The sequence below is a fragment of the Hypanus sabinus genome, chromosome 17, assembly GCF_030144855.1.
Source record: "Hypanus sabinus isolate sHypSab1 chromosome 17, sHypSab1.hap1, whole genome shotgun sequence".
NCBI classification, from domain to species: domain Eukaryota; kingdom Metazoa; phylum Chordata; class Chondrichthyes; order Myliobatiformes; family Dasyatidae; genus Hypanus; species Hypanus sabinus.
In genome coordinates this window covers 51,410,745-51,428,016 of record NC_082722.1, presented here as the reverse complement: position 1 = coordinate 51,428,016, position 17,272 = coordinate 51,410,745, and the positions used below count along the sequence as shown (strand labels likewise).

The 17,272-nt window shown below is 39.1% G+C and overlaps 1 protein-coding gene across 1 annotated transcript in view; it reads right to left on the bottom strand.

The window, feature by feature from the left end:
- Positions 1 to 17,272, bottom strand: part of ankrd11 (ankyrin repeat domain 11) — a 172,158-nt gene that overhangs the window by 128,422 nt on the left and 26,464 nt on the right. Inside the window, exon 2 of the mRNA XM_059993042.1 lies at positions 4,889 to 4,960. The gene's annotated coding sequence lies outside the window, so the exon portion shown is untranslated. The remainder of the gene's footprint in view (positions 1 to 4,888; positions 4,961 to 17,272) is intronic.

Below are 17,272 nucleotides of genomic sequence, written 5' to 3'. Positions count from 1 at the left end.
TAAAGCGAGGTGTCACAAGCAAACTCTATTGGACAATGTGGATTATAACGTGCAAACAGAGTGTATGATGTCACCATATCCTTTGCCTTTTGGAAAGCCACCTCACTGTCCATTGCCATTTCTTCCCTATTTGTAGTAATGAATTCAAGGGGTGGAGCACAGTAGCCAGGTTTGGCAGGAACCTATTATAGTAGTTGACAAATCCTGAAAAGGACAACAATCGTGACACATCCTTTGACATGGGGCATCCACCACTCTTGAATTTTCTCAGCATGCTTGTGTAATCATTGTGGTGCTTGGTTTAAAGAATTCACACTTGCTGCATTATGCTCAGAGCTCATAATTTTCTAATCTTGACAATTTGAAGATGTTCCTTGTCCTCATTAACAGTAACAATGTCATCCAGGTAACACTCAGTGCCTGGGCAGCCTCAATGGAAAAAAATTCGAAACTCTAAGGTGCAAAGAGTCTTGGGAGTCTTCGTACAGGATTTCTTAAAGATTAATTTGCAGGTTAAATTAGTAAGACCATAAGATATAGTAGAACTAGGCCATTCAGCCCATCAAGTCTGCTCCACCATTCACTCATGGGCTGATCCAATTCTTCTAGTCATTCCCCACTCCCCAGCCTCCTCCCCATATCCTTTGGTGTCCTGGCTAATCAAGAACCTATCTCTGCCTTAAATACACCCAATGACTTGGCCTCCACAGCCACTTGAGGCAACAAATTCCACAGATTTATCACCCTCTGACTAAACTAAGCTCTCTGCATCTCTGTTCCAAATGGATGTCTTCCAATCCTGAAGTCATATCTTCTTGTCCTGGACTCTCCTACCATGGGAAATAACCTTGCCATATCTGATCTGTTCAGGCCTTTTAACATTCAGAGTGTTTCTATGAGATCCTCCCTCATTTTCCTAAACTCCAGGGAATACAGCTCAAGAGCTGCCAGACGTTCCTCATACGGTAACACAGGTACGAGAATCCTGGAATCATTCTCTTAGTGAGGAAGGCAAAAGCAATGTTAGCATTCATCTTGAGGACTAGAAAATAAAAGCAATGATGTACCATTAAGGCTTTATAAGGCATTGGTGAAGCCTCACTTGGAGTATTCTGAGCAGTTTTAGGCCCCTTATCCAAGAAAAGGATGTACTGACATTCGAGAGAGTTCAAAGGAGGTTCATGAAAATGATTCCAGGAATGAAAGGCTTATCATATGAGGAGCATTTGATAGCTCTGGGCCTTTACTCACTGAAATTCAGAAGACTTGGGGGGGGGGGGGGGGGGGGGAAATCTCATTGAAACCTATCGAAACACGAAAGGCCTTGATGGAGTAGACGTGGAGAGGATACTTCCTATGGTGTGGGACTCTAAGACCAGAGCGCTCAGCCTCAGAATAGAGGGGCATCCAGTTAGAATGGAGATTAAGAGCTCTTTAGCCAGTGAGATGAATCAGTGAAATTCATTGCCACAGGTGGCTATGGAGGCCAAGTCATTGGGTATATTTAAAACAGAGTTAGATAGATTTTTGATTCGTCAGGAGGTGAAGGGAAACTGGGAGAAGGCAGGAGGTGAGGGCTGAGAGGGATATGATCAACCATGATGAAATGGCAGAACAGACTCAATAGGCCTAATGGCTTAATTCTGTTCCTATATCTTATGGTCTTGAAGAACCTGGTCCATACCTTTTTGCCAGAGTGCAGGTGCAAATACCACTCCAAATACAAGCCTGTTACAATGGAAAAGCTCTTTTTATTTATGGTGAGCAACATTTTGGGCTCTTCTTCAATCTTCATTCATAGGTAGGCCTCAGCTAAGGTTTGCAAAGATATCCTCTATCCTGCACCGAGGGTATCGATCTACTTTCAGTACTGGGTTGATGGTGATCTTAAAATCACCACAGATCCTGACAGTCACATTCTTCTTGGCTACTAGGACCACTGGCATTGCTCTTGGGCTCAAATGAACATAGGAAAAAATTCCTTCAGCTTCCATGTGAACCAGTTGAATGGCTATTTTATCACAGATGGGATAAAGAACCAGACAGGCTTTGCAAAACTTGGGTGCAGCATTTTCATTAACACTACTTTACCCTTGATATGTTTGAGTTTTCCAATGCCATTGTTGAACAGTGCTGTGGCATCATCTAGTACATTTCCTAATTCACTTTCAGTTGGCTCCATTGCAGGGGATGTGGCATGCAAACAATGGATGGATCTTCAAGCAAGTTGTGATTGTCTCAGCCAAATACAAGCCCAATGCAGTTTGATGGTTGCCATATTTCACTATCACGAATGTCATTCCCACAGGAGTCATCTTTTCTCCTGTACTAGTGCTTAACCGGATATCTGCAGGCTTCAGTTTAAAATCTTCGATATGCCGTTCAAAGTAATTTAGAAGAATGACTGAAACAGCCAAATCAGTTTCCAATTCAATTTTTATTAATCTGGCATTCATTTCTGGTGTAAGAGTTATTGCTTGTCCATTGTTACCTACTATTATCCATTTTCACATTGTAAATCTCAAGGCTAGCCAGTCTTGTGTCACTCTCGTCATTATCAGATTTTCATCAGCAACATGCAGATTAATACTCTTTTTGAAACTGCAACTTTTAGCTTTTTCTTTTCCCTGTGCAGCCCATTTATTTTTAATCTGCCCAACATGCTCTTTCTCGATGTCCTCCTTTGTTGCATTTTCTGCAAGTTTCAACTTTAAATCTATATTGGTCTATATTGAACAAACACAATTTGTTCAGCCAGGCAGGCCTCTGGCTAGACACTGCTATTTTGTTCATGCTCACTTTTATTCCTGACTACAATTCGAATGTGTCTGTCTGCTGTTTCCACTGATACAACAATTTCAACTGTTCTTTTAAATGCAAGCTGTGCTTTAGTTAGGAGCTACTTTTGAATGCTTTCTTATAAATTCCACAAACTAAACTCTTTCAGTACATCATTAAGCCCACCATTGAAATAACAATGCTCAGAAAATCTCTTCACTTCTGCCACATATGCTGAAATAGTCTCCCCTTCCTTTTGATTCCACTTATGAAACCTAAAGTGTTCTGCAAACAACAATGGTTTCAGTTTTGAATGCTGCTGCATTACATTGACAATATCAGCAAAGCTCACTTCAGCTGGTTGGAGCAGTTAAACTTCAAGGCAAACTATATGCCTTTAAACCCAATGCACTCAGCAAAATTGGAACTTGTTTATCATCGGCTATTGAATTTGCTTTAAAATACTGTTCAATTAGCTCAGTTTACATGAGCCAGTTACCTGCTGAGCAATCAAATGTGTCTATTTTTCCAACATAACCAGCCATTTCTGTTCTTTTATTTTTAATGATTATCATTACCTGGTACTCGCTGTTTATGAACCTGAAAATTCTTCCACTTACTGCCTTTTTTTAAAAAGAAAAATTCAACTGTCTCTGCATGCGCTGCACTGCTTTTTTTTTAAAAAAACTTGAACATCTCACTGTGCTTCAACCTCAAAGGAGAAACAAGAAAGCCGGGAATGTGAGTCTAACTCAGTTATTTACTTGAAGCGAGACATCACATCACAACACATGCAATTCATGTATTTTTACATAAAATGATAATGAATTATATAAACAAAGAAAGCTTAATCAAAAAATAAATTTACAAGATTACTCAAGCATTACTGAATATTAAATACACAATAAGGTCTAGACTCTGGTTCTCCGTCAATTTCCTCTAACATAATTCTTTATAAAAACATCTCCTATTTATTCGTAATACCAGCAAGGGAAAGGACTTCTTTGGATTCAAAATCTACCCTAGCCATTGTAAATACACTGTAGCTCCAACCACTTTCAGGACAATATGCAGCAATTCATCAAATTTAGTATAACATCTCTTAACACTAAATCTGGACACCCTTGAGGCAAATTGAGTCATCAGCAATGGAAAAAACATGGGGTGAATGAGAGTACTTCAGTTGAAATATTCCCTTATTATATCATTTCTGATACCATTAAAAGAGGCTTTTCTGGTAATAGGGGAAGAGAGGGAATCTAGAATAAGATTGTATTGGTGATGATACGAGATGTGCAAAAATGAACTCATCCAGCAGCCAATGGATAGGATTCTGAAATCCATGTGGAATGTGGAAGAATGAATGTAAATATTGCTGATTTAGCAAATCACCCATTGAGGCAAACTCTCAACAAAATACAGACCAATTCATGTCACCTTTCACTTTGACCCTCAATATTAAGTTACAGGAGATGATGTAAAATCCACATATCCCCAGGGAAATGCCCAAATTAGTACCATTTACATTAAAATCTTGACACTATTCAAATCAGAATTAGGTTCATCTTCAAGAGACAGAGCCTAAATAAGGCAGCATCCATCACTAAGCTTCCTCAAATTCCAGGACAAGCCTTCTTTTCATTACTACCATCAAATAGGAGTTATAGAAGCCAATACCCACAGACAAGAATGTGCCCTCAGTCATGAGATTTCTTAACAGTCCATGATCACTTTAACATTTACCTTTTGCTTTGTAACTTAACTTAAGTTACTTCGTAACTTAAGAGTAATTTTGAGTCTTTGCATTGCGCCACAGCCACAAAACAACAAATTACACACCATATAAGACTATGATAATAAACCTAACCATTAAATTCATTCCAAAATGAAAATTAGGAAAATTGTCAAATTCTTCTGTAGACATTTGAGGGATAAACGTGGCTATAGCTTTAACTGGTTGTTAGACATGATGCAGCACCAATTTCCTTTTAAATATCCGAGGAAATTTTCCAAATTAGATATCAACATTACTAGGTGTACCATCATCCACAGAAAAACTATGGAAGGACTCTTCCTCATATAATTTTATTCCAAAAATCTTAGTACTTACTGATTCCATAGTTCTCCACCACGGCATTTGTTTGCTCCAATAGAGGAATGCACCAGCTTTGATGACAGTGGTCTGAAATGATATTGGGGAAAACTTAATTAGTTATAAGGAAAATCTAATTAGGTATGGTAAAAAAAAATCAAGTCCAAACAATTAAAACTGTATATGCCACTCAACACATGCTTGAAAAACAAAGCATTATTCCTTGTTACCACTTGAATGAAGTAAAATCTTTAATCTGAGTTCAAGATTAAGACTGCATGAAAAGCAGTGGATTTTTTAAAAATGTATCTCAACACATCACATGAAATATAACCGCATTATCTGATAAACCACAAGTATATGAACTGGCAAATCTTGCCATAACAACAACCATTACTCAGGTTTACAAGCAGCTCTACTCTCAATGTGGTTTTCCTATCCTGAGTTTCCTTTAGTTTTCAAATGCTGACATTGGCTAAATGTGGTTTTTCAATAGTCAACTCAGCTTCCCATACCAATGACTCTCCATTCGTTGAGAAAAAAAATATACATTTTACTGATATCAGCAAAGCTGCACCCAACTCTACTAATAACTGTGCTTTTATAGTTTAAAAGAAAAGGTCAAACCCCTTAATATGTGGACTGTCTTATAGGAAATTTGTGTAAACACCTTCCTCAAAATATACTCAAGCATTTCACTTTGTATAATTGGCCTCCAATTTTTGTTTTGACTCCCATGCCTTGATATTGGGATATCTTATGTCAGTGACTCAGTATCGAGGAATCATTCCGCATCTTCACAAGCAAACTAGAGTTTGCATCCAACTAGAATCATTCGCTCTAATCTTGGTCATTCATCATATCCATAGTTTGTTTCACCTGGTGCTTCATTACTGTCCATTTTGATTTTTGCCAACAATTCTGATTGCAATGTTGTACAGCTGAAGATTGAAAACAAGGTTATAAAGAATTATAGACTGTGCAAAGATAATAATCAAGTTTAAAATTTTATGGACTAGAAAAATGGTCAAATGATAATTCACTAAATTATTTAACTTAGACTAGGATAATATTTTACGCTAGCTTAAATTGCAGCAAAATCATCAAATAATCTCATGAAAGTTAGCAAATAAAACAACTTCATGAAAGTTATGGCACAAGTCAGAAATAAACTACCCACTAAGAAATTGAATCAAACAAAAAAATACAATAAATTCTGGGAATCTGGCGATAAACAGAAACACTGAACACATACACAATAAAAAGCATTTGTGGAGAAAGTATTTGCATTTTGGGTGTGGTGAACTACATATACCTGTCTGGACACGCTCCTCTGCTGACTGCTCCTGTGGCTCCTCCCACAGACCCCTGTATAAAGGCGATTGGAGGCACTGCTCCTCCCTCAGTCTCCAGGACGTTGTGTGATGGTGCATCATTGGGTCAATAACTTAATGATATAGATAGATTCTTGTCTCTCTAAATTGCCAATAATGCACAAATATTAGGACATCCACAATGTAAACAAAGCTTGAATATTAGAATATTGAATATTATAAGAATAATAGTGTTCTTGGAATTCTCTCACTTTGGAACCTGCCAAGCCTGCCATCAACTTTGAGATGTCAAAGTTTGATGACAATGATGTTTACTTCATAGTGGCCAGACCATTTACTGGGTCTTCCAATGAAAAAGTTCCTGACTTCAAGACTCTTAGGGAAATGTGGCATGTAGAAACTAGGCCTAACAATGTCCCAAAGACTGAAACAAAACTTCCAAGAGAAAAAATCAGATGAGAACTTGCTGGCACTAAATTATAATCTGGGACAAAATCTACCTTGGTGATGGCTAAATTTTTTTTAAAGTGGTACCAGCCTGGAGAAATACATATTGATAATGCTTACTGCAGATCTGAGTTAAGCTTTAATCTAATAAATATGCTTCAAATCAGGGACTATGAATTAAAAATTCTTAAAAGTGAGCACTTGCTTTTGACTATTAAACAATTAGACTAAACAACAAATCATTTCTTCTCTTTCACAGCCACACATGTGCACAGACATTTCACATTTGTCAAGAACCACAAATTTTAAGTTTATGTTAGCATCTATTATTATGAGATGAGTTTTATTTATAAATTAAGCAATTATCTAATAAGCTAACAGGACAATTATGTTCTGTTGTAGGGTCACCTTATAACACAGCAAGGCCCAATTAACTAACAATTAACTAACTAACTAACTAATGAGTTGTCAAAGAAAAACTACAGTTACCCCTCTGCTTTGATTAATGGCTTTGAGAGAGATGGGGATGGAGAGAAGTAGTAGTTTCAACCCAGAATTAAATTTCCAATATCCTCAACAGTAAAAGCAGTCATGAAATGATTGACCTTTACAGCACAGGACAAGCCATGCATCCTCCTAGCTCTCCAAAAGTCATTTTTTTCTTCCATTTCCCAGCAGACTGTGCTCTTTATCGCTTGTCCATTTTAAAAATAATCAAAGACTGGTTGTATCATAGTTCGAAACAGGGTAACCCATATTTCTACATGTCTGTTTCTGTAAGTTAAGGACTCAAACTTGTGCCCCTCCAAATTGTCAAGTGAATGCGAAGAAGTATTTTCACCCTCATTATTTATCCTAACAAATCATCTTGGCTTTGGCAAAATCTATCAGTTCTGGGCTTTACGGTACTGTGCAAACGCCTTAGGACACATAGCTAGGATACCCGAGACTTCTGCACAGAACTGTATTTGGTAATATGGAGTGGAGTGGAGAACAAGTCTGTAAATCTGACAGGAGCAAAGGATGTTTGGAATGGTCAGGGTGGAGCACTATGAGGAGGAGTGTGGCAGAGGAGTGCCAGGGTGGGGAGGTGTGGGTGCAGACACACCCAATTCTGAGACAACACGCAAGATAATTTGATTCCTAACAATTGGTTTACTGATCATCACAGAATGTCCCTCTGGTGCTTCCTGCTCCCGCCCCTCTCCCAACCATGATTTCCCTTCTCCTTGATCCTTCCCACTTTCAGCCCACAAAAGAAACCTTATCAGAATCAAGTTTATCATCATTCACATATGCCATGAAACTTGTTTTCTTCACGGCAGCAAAATGTGAAATTACTACAATACTATGCAAAGATCTTAGCTTATGCAAAGGAGGCCAATTTCATCTAAAATTTTCTCATTAATCTTATTAATGATTTTCTTCAACACAGCCTTGACATTCTTATTGAAGTCAGCAACCCAATATTTGACACATCATGAGCCAATCAATGGCCTGTATAGTCAGCAGTACCATTCAAATCTATATGCCCTTCCTAAAAAATAAAATAGGGCATATCTAAACAAAGCTCAATATGTAAAGTGAGGACATTATTCAGATTAACAGTACAACTTCTGAGTTCTCAATGGTTTCAAATATAAATTCCTAATACAACTTATTCACACAGAAAACCACTTTCCCTATGAAAAGAAAACAGGTTGTACAGATCTGTAATGTAACACTCAGATTTTCTGGGTGTGAAGCCTGATATGAATCAACTCTCTTGCATTAAATCTCTTTGACATTTGGGTGTTTAAAATTATTAAAATACTCCAAGCAATTGAAATTTCAAGAGTAAAATTTAAAACATCAAAATATTAAGAAACTGTTTGAAACAAAGGAAAAATATTTTCCTACAGAACTTCCAGCTGAGAAATTCTATTGAAATAACTAAGAGTCAGAGAGTAACACAACATTGAAAAAAAACTCTTCAGCTCAACATGTTCATGTCAACCATAGTGCCTACTTAGCTGGCCCTGCATTTGACCCATATCCCTCTGAACTCTTTTTATCCATACACTTATCCAAATGCCTTTTGAATTTTGTTACTGTAGCTGCCAAGACCACTTTCTCTGACAGCTCATTGTCTGCATGAAGTACAGAAGCACTCAGGTGCTTTTTAAATCTTATATCTCTCACCTTAAACCCATGTCCTCCAGCTTTTAGATCCTCATTTGTGTGGGGGGGGGGGGGGGGAAGAGAGAGACTATGTGTCTTCTCTCTATCAACACCTCTCATGATTTTATAAACCAACTTAAATATATATCTGCAAAATAATTTCAAAAGGTTAGACACTATACCCATGCCATTCAAAGTTCAAACGTCTCTATCCTTGAATAACCAGAGCGAGATATTGCTCCAAATGAATCCTAAGAACTTGAGTATCAACCCCTTTGTCAATTAGCCACAATAAGTTAACAAACTGAAAATATGTCAAGTGTCCAAAAATCACATTTGCTGCACATGGTCCTCCACCTCAGTGAGCAATCACTGGTTATATTTTAATGTGGCCATTTATAGCTCACAAGAAATACTTAACTTTATTTCTTGCCAGATTACCAATACCTCTTGTCTTGCGTTGTCATTATTTATCCCCAATTCTGGCCTGTATCTGCTATTTGACACTCCCGAGCACAGTATCAGCATGCTGTTTGTGAGAGAAAGTGGCTACTTCACTTCCTTCGATACTGCAATGACTATGTTGTGTTTCACAGAACAGGAGCTAGGACTTGGAGTGAGAGATGTGAGAGTTTAAGAATTACGGCCCGGGACTTACAATAGAAAACTTACAGAATACTGGCCCTTCAGCCCACAGTACTGTGCAAAACATGTACTTATTTTAAAAATTACCTAGGGTTACCCATAGCTTTCTATTTTTCTAAGTTCCACGTACCTATCCAGGAGTCTCTTAAAAGACCCTATCGTATCCGCCTCCACCACTGTCACTGGCAGTCCATTCCACGCACTCACCACCCTCTGCGTAAAAAAAAACTTGCCCTGGCATCTCCTCTGTACCTACTTTCAAGCGCCTTAGAACTGTGCCCCACGTGTTAGTATTTCAGCATAGGGAAAAAGCTTCTGACTATCCATGTGATCAGTGCCTCTTATCATCTTGTACACCTCTATCAGATCACCTCTCAACCTCAAACTATTCTCATAGTGCACCTTTGCACCCTTCCTATAGTTTCCACATCTTTCCTGTAGTGAGGTGACCAGATCCAAGTGGGGTCTGACCGGGGTCTTATAAAGCTGTAACATTACCTCTCGGCTCTGAAACTCAATCCCATGGTTGATGAAGGCCAGTACACCATATGCCTTCTTAACCACAGTCAACCTACACAGCTTGATGGCGAGTTTCATCTAACAGAACTTGAAAAAAGGCACATTTGCAAATGTTAGTTAATAATGGATTTGCTAATTAGCTAATTAACAGCAGCCAATAAAAAGTTAGGGTGAAGCAGGGTAGTACCTTGGAATGGCCAGTGTTAAGAAGCTTTGCTGTGAAAATGTGCAAGTTTGGGAGTAAGAGCATTTTGTTAAAAAAAAGGCTTCAGTGAGAAAGTACAGGCAAGGTTTTTATTTTGTTATTAATCCTTAGTCCTTCAGTGTAGGTGGTATGACAGGACAGTAGAATGCTTCTCTTGCAAATATGAAAAGTCAGAGAACCTCATGGTTTCCCTGATGGCTAAAGGGAGTGAAGCTAGCTGCAGCTTCTGGCAGACCAAGTCAAGGAACTGAAGGTGCAGGTGGATGTACTGAGGATTATCCAGTAGGCTGAGGAGATCATAGATGTGAGTTTTAGCAATGTGGTTGCACCCAAGATACAGGCATTAGATGGGTGATAATCAGGACAGGTAGGGAAGGGCAGAAAGAAATCAGTGTAGGGTTCCCCTGTAGCCAGACTCCTCACACACAGGTATACCTCTCTGGATACTGTTGGGGGGGGGGTGGGAGGTACTCTTTCAAGGGCTAGCATCAAGTCTCTGGCTCTGAGGCTCAGAGGTAAAGGGTATGGTCAGAAAAGGTGATAATGATAAAGCTAGGTAAAATTAGAAGGCCTTTAAAAGGTTACTTCAAGAGTCCAGGGCAGCACATAGCTGTTAGGGTGAGGGGTAGAGATACCAAATGCAGGGCCCTTTGGCTAATGGGGAGGGGGGTGGTAGCGCTGGTAAGGAAGTGGATAGACTCTGTTTAGTTGGGACACATCAGGACCAGTAATTTTGGCCCAATTAAGAGGCTGCCCCAAATAACCAAAGTTATTAAAGAGGCATAAGGCGGCTAACTGAATAAAAAATTATATATTTAAACACAAAACCAAGAACACCAATACTATACCAGTATTTTAAAACTTTATTAATTCTTATTAACAAAAAATTATTTCATCCAGTGTATGCAGCTGTTTGACTATAAATGAACAAAATTTGTGTAGCCACTCTGCAGATAAGACTGCCTTCACACAATGCTTTTGATGATTGCATTCTCCTAATCTTCATTGTAACATTCAAGAATATTGTCAATACATTCCAATTCTTAGTTCCTAACTTGAAGTAATGAAATTATTTCATTTTCACTCCTAACGTGCTTGAGAGAAATCAGAAGGGTAAAAGGTACGAGATGGATTTAGCAAGGACAAAAGTAACTCCAGAAAGTAATAAAAGGGTGACTAGGAGACTAGTTCTGTCTATGTGTGGAGTCACAGGAGGTGGCCAAGACTTTTAATGTGTAATTCTCCATTGTGTTTACGGAGAATATTATATTACCCTTGTTTCTTTGATATCCATAATATTAAACACAAAGGACGTATATGCAGCCTTGCAATATATTAAGGTGGGCAAATTCCCCAAGGACAAACCAAAAGTACCCACATCCTTGGAGGCTAGAAAAGAAATTGTGGAGACCCCAGTCAGCTTTGTCATCAGCTGCTGCGGAGGTTCCAAATAACTGGAGGATAGCTAATGTTCCATTGTTCATGAAAGGTAGCAATGACAGGTAAGGAAATATAGATCAGTGTGCCTGATTCACTTATAGGGAAGTACTGGAATAAATTCTGAGGGACAAGATCTACCATGGATTGGATAATCAGTGCCTGATCACAAATTATGATCATGGTTTGTGTGGGAAGACATGTCTGAAGAATGAGTTTTTTTTGATGAGGGAATAGTTGAAGGCAGGATAATAGATATTCTGTGTATGGACATGAAAGCCTCTGACAACGTCAGAGATGGATTCGGGGGAATGTACGGAAGTGGTTTTAGAACTCTTTCAATGATAGAAAGCAAACGATGATTGTTGAAGGTCAACTGTTTGACTGGAGGCAGTGATTGGTGTGGTGCCATCAGTGTTGGGACATCTTATGCATGTAAATGATTTCAATGTAAATGTAATTTGAACAACAGGCAAATTTGAAGATACTACTAAAATTCAAAGTACATTCATTATCAATGTATACCATATACAACCTTGAATCATCTTGCAGATGGCCACAAAACAAAGGAACAATAGAATCCACAAAAAAAACACACAAAAATCTGTCAAATATCCAAGTGCAAAGAAAGAAATCATGCTAACAAGTCGACAAATAACATACAGAATATTAACCAGAGTCTCTAAAAATAGGTCCACAGCCAGAGTTAGTTCAGCCCTGAGGTGGTCCAGGAGCAGACAACTGCTCTTAAACCTGGTAGTGTGGGACCGAAGACTGCTACACCTCCTGCCCAATGGTAATAGTGAGAAAAGAGGGAGAAAGACCAAATGCAGGCAGATGGGTTAGGCTCAGGTGGGAGACCGTGGTTGACATGGAGCAGTGAGCTGAACTTCAATACCTTAACATTTTCAAAATTAGCTAAACATCGGTTCATTTTTTGCACTTGAGCCGAGGCCCTGCTGCTTCAATCTGGCCTGAAGTTTCAATCCAGTCTAAAGTTTGGTTAGAATGGATTACACAGATCTTGATCAGTAAGGGAGGTGGACTGAGGAATGGCAAATGAATTTTAACTTGGCCAAGTGTGACACGATTCGTTTTGGATACTCAAAGGAGGACAGGACTGATACAAAATGGCAGGGCACTGTTGTGGAACACAAGTGCACAGTTCACCGAAAGCAGGTGCGCAAGTGGAGAGGGTGGCAAAGAAGTTGTTTAGCAAGCTGGCCTTCACTAGTGCCTGAATTCAGGAGTAAGGGCATTATGTCAAAGTCGAATAAGTTGTTGGTGAGACTGCACTTGAAGTGTTATGTACAGTTTTATAGAAAAGACATTGTCAAGCTAGAGACAGTGCAGGAGAGATTTTAGGATGCAACCTGGACTAGAGGGCCTGAGCTATAGGGAGAGATTACCTATGCTGGTTCTTCCTTGGAGTGCAAGATAATGAGAAGTGACCTCAGTTTATAAAATAATGAGCAGAGAAGGTGGACAGTCAGAATCTTCCTCAGAGTTGGGGAGTCCAAACTGAGAGAACACAGATACAAATGAGAGGAGAGATTTGAGAGTTGAGATCACTTCTTTACAGAGGGTAGTGAGCTGCCGGAGGAAGCTGTAGAATTGCAACATTTAAGCAATATGGAGGGGGGGAGCTCCAAGAACTTTAGGCTGCATGCACGCAACTGGGACTAGCAGGGAGATGTGGGCTGAAAGAACTGTTTCTTTGCTGTATTACTGACTCTACCTTTCAAAATGCACCATTGTTTCTAAAGATCTTTAGGATATCCTCATGTTTCTATGGGCATTAATTAAATGTAAACAATCTCATTTTGCCATTTAGCTATTTCTGCCTTCTCCCCAATAACAATCTATTAGTTTTCCTTCAGTTTTTCAATTTCAATACCACTGGATTTTTCTGTGTTTTTAAATGACCAGCTTTCTATTTCTAACAAATTTGCTTTTGTCTCTCCAGCTACCAACTGTCCTGCTGGACATTGCCAGCATTTTACCTCTGGCGTAAATCAGTTATGTGGACCAAAGACGAGAAGAGAGCTTGAGGAGCCATTGAATGTTTTCCAACCAAGGAAACCAAGGTTAAATCTGTTCTGGCATTGGTACAGACAGCTAAAAGATAGTGATGCATTACTTGAATATATGCCATCGTCTGCTTATGAAATAATTACCAATGCCGCTGTAGGTTATTTGGATTTGCATGAACAAGGGCATTCTCACAGGAAGCATAAGCATCTTCCCAAATCATTACAAGACCAAAACCCACTTCTGCTGTGAAAGAATTAAAAGCCCTTCATAATGTAAACAATTGAAACTGAAGGTTTGTACAGCTGCTAGTCGATAAAAATGACACAGTAAAATGTATCCATATGCTGAGATAAGTTCAAAATGTGATATGAATTGGAAACTGTACATCAAATTGAGATACTAACAGTTTGAACAATGGAACAGATTGCTGTTCAAGATCAGGAGGTACACTGGCCAAAAAGTAGCCCTTGGAATCTTCTCCAGATTCACTCCACCTCTGCAGCAGGTAGCACATAAAATAAAAGAGGATAAACCTGCTTCATCAACTGCAACAGGCCCATGTCCACACTTGGATTGAATACCACTGTCAGAAGTGTCTGAACGGTTCTTGCGTAACAAAGACCCAACATCACTAAGGATACTATCACATTTGTAGTACTACAACCACCCTAAATGTCAGAATAAAAGGGATGCAGTTGGCCCTCCTTTTCCATGGGTTTCACTCAACCAACCACGGATCGGGAAAACCCGGTTCTCTCTCCAGCACTTGGTGTTGAGCATGTACAGACTTCTTTGTCACTATTCCCTAACCAATACAGTACAACAACTATTTACATAGCATTTACATTGTATTAGGTATGATAAGTAATCTAGAGATGATTTAAAGGTTACGGGAGAACGTGCATAGGTTACTGCAGATCGGAATAAAAAACAGAAGTTCTCTAAGTCAGAACAGGTACATCTGGTATTATTTAGCGTCTGTTAGTCAAACGTTTGTCATAGTATATATTTTACCTTTCTATGTATATAAAACACTTAACATATGTATTTCAATAATTAACCCACTGCGTTGCTTAGTGATAATTGTAGCTGTCATCGGGCAGGGCCTTCACATGCTCCATTATTCTCACTTATCCTTTAAAATTGTTCCAACCAACTGTAGCCTAATGCTTTTCCAATGACCGATGGCGTTTCACCTCTTTCCGATCACTTTATTATTTCCACTTTATGTTCAATAGTGATCGTTTTCCTTCAACGGAACGGAAACACTGCGGATTCAGCAGCAGCCGCAGGTGGCAAGTCTGGAGCTCCACCGGGTCCTAAAGTCTACCGAACTGTGAAGGTTAAATAAGGTCCGGGGCTCTGCTAGGTCCTAAAGTCTACCACAATGAGAAAGGTTAAATAAGGGATTTGAGCATCTGTGGTTTTTGGTATCCAGGGGCGGGGTCCTGGAACCAATCCCCCGTGAAAAAGGAGGACCGACTGTATTTGAATACATGTGATTTAGATTATGGCAACAGACAAAGTGGTGCATGTAATACAGTGTAGGGATGTATATAGTCATGCACTTTGGTACAAGGAACAAAGGAAAACTATTTTCTAAATGGGGAGAAAATTCAGCAAAGGGACTTGAGAAGTTGAGCACAAGCCCTCGTGCAAGATTCACTGAAGGTTAACTTGTAGGTTAAGTTGGTCGTAAGGAAGGCAAATGCAATGTTAGCATTCATTTTGAGAGGGCTAGAATATAAAAGCAAGGATGAAATTCCGAGGCTTTGTAAGGCATCAGTTAGACCACACTTGGAGAATTGTGAGCAGTTTTGGGGCCTTTATTACCTAAGAAAAAATGAGCTGACATCGGAGAGGGTCCAGAGGTTCATCAGAATTATCCAAGGAACGAAAAGATTAAATGTGAGAAGTATTTGATGACTTTAGGTCGGTACTCACCTGGAATTCAGATTGAGGGGAGATCTCAAGAAACCTATCAAATATTGAAAGCTGCAGATAGAGTAGATGTAGAGAGGATGTTTCCTATGGTGAGTGAGTCTAGGACCAGAGAGCACAGCCTCAGAAAATAAGGATGTCGCTTTATAACAGATTAGGAGGAATTTCTTTAGACAGGGTGGTGAATCTGGAATTCATTGCCACTGAATACTATGGAGGCCAAGTCATGAGGTATATTTAAAGTGAAGGTTAAGTTCTTGGTTAGTCAGGACATCAAGGAGTCAGGAGGCAGGAGAATTGGGCTGAAAGGGGAAAATAAATCAGCCTTGATGGGCTGAATGGTCTAATTCTGCTCCGAAGCCTCATGGTCTTAAACGGCCTTGGTGGTAGTAGTGGAGGGTTGTTTTCCAGTATGAAAGTCATGTGCCGCAGGGCAGTTCTGTTTTTTCTCATTAATAATTTGGATGAGACCAAGTGGCTTGATTAGTAAACTTGCGGTTAACACCAAAATTGGTGGATTAGTGGACAGTAAAGAATGTCTCGGGTTACAGCAGGTTAAAGATCAATGGGGAAGAGGGCAAGGGAATGGATGGTATGCAAATACAAGGTGATGTGTTATGGCAGGACATTCTCTCTGAATAACAGGGCCTTCAAGTGTTGTTGAACACAAACCTTGGGATACAAGTACATCATTCCATAAAAGTGATAATACAAAGATGAAGACGAGGGAGGAGTATAGAATAAAACATTGATTAGGCTGCACTTAAAATACTGGCCATCCCTGTGCTACAAACACACAACCTCAAGCAAACACACTAGTGAACTCGCAGAAAATTATTAAGTTCAAAAATATTTGTTCAGTGAACAACAGAACAAGTTTCCTTTCTCTCCACTTTTATTATTTCTTGCTTTTTTGATGTCATTCATTATCAGACTGCAAAGTCATGATTAACAGTATTTCCTGACTTGTCCAAAATTGGCCAAGGACAGCTGTATTGTGTGTTTTTCTGGTTGCTACACTATAGGAAGGATGCTCCTAACTAGGGAGCAGAAAAGATTCACATGGATGTTGCTTGATTTGGAGAGATGGGAGTTAGGAGAAATTGGATAGCCAGCATCTTTGTTTTCCCTGCAGGGATGAATCTCAAGGTTGCAGATGGTATATAGTTCATACTTTGATAAATTTATTTTGAACTTTAATACTAGAGGGCATAGGTTTAAAGTAAGAGGAAGGAGATTTAAAGGGAACCTGATAAGCAATTATTCACAAAAAGTAATTGCTATCTGGAATGAGTGCCAGAGATGGAAGAACTATAACATTTGTACGAGCTTTAACATGCTGTGACATAATTGATTTCATGATGCAAATTATAGTTCAATGGCACCTACTATGACAGCCTTTAATGGAGGTCTGTTGCTTTAAAATGTATCTGCATTTTTCATAAAACATCTGCATTTTAATTCAAAGCTATTTGCACCCCCCTCCCCAACCAACCTCACAATTTAGTCAAATTATTCTAGATTAACACAAGTACAAGTACAAGCACAAGCACAACAGTGAACTAAAATGGCAAACAAAAGGCAACTAGGACTAGCAAGGAGGATGCCATAGTCAGCATGGACCAGTTGGGGCAAAGGGCTTACTTCTGTGCTGCATTATACTCAAACCATAATTTAAAT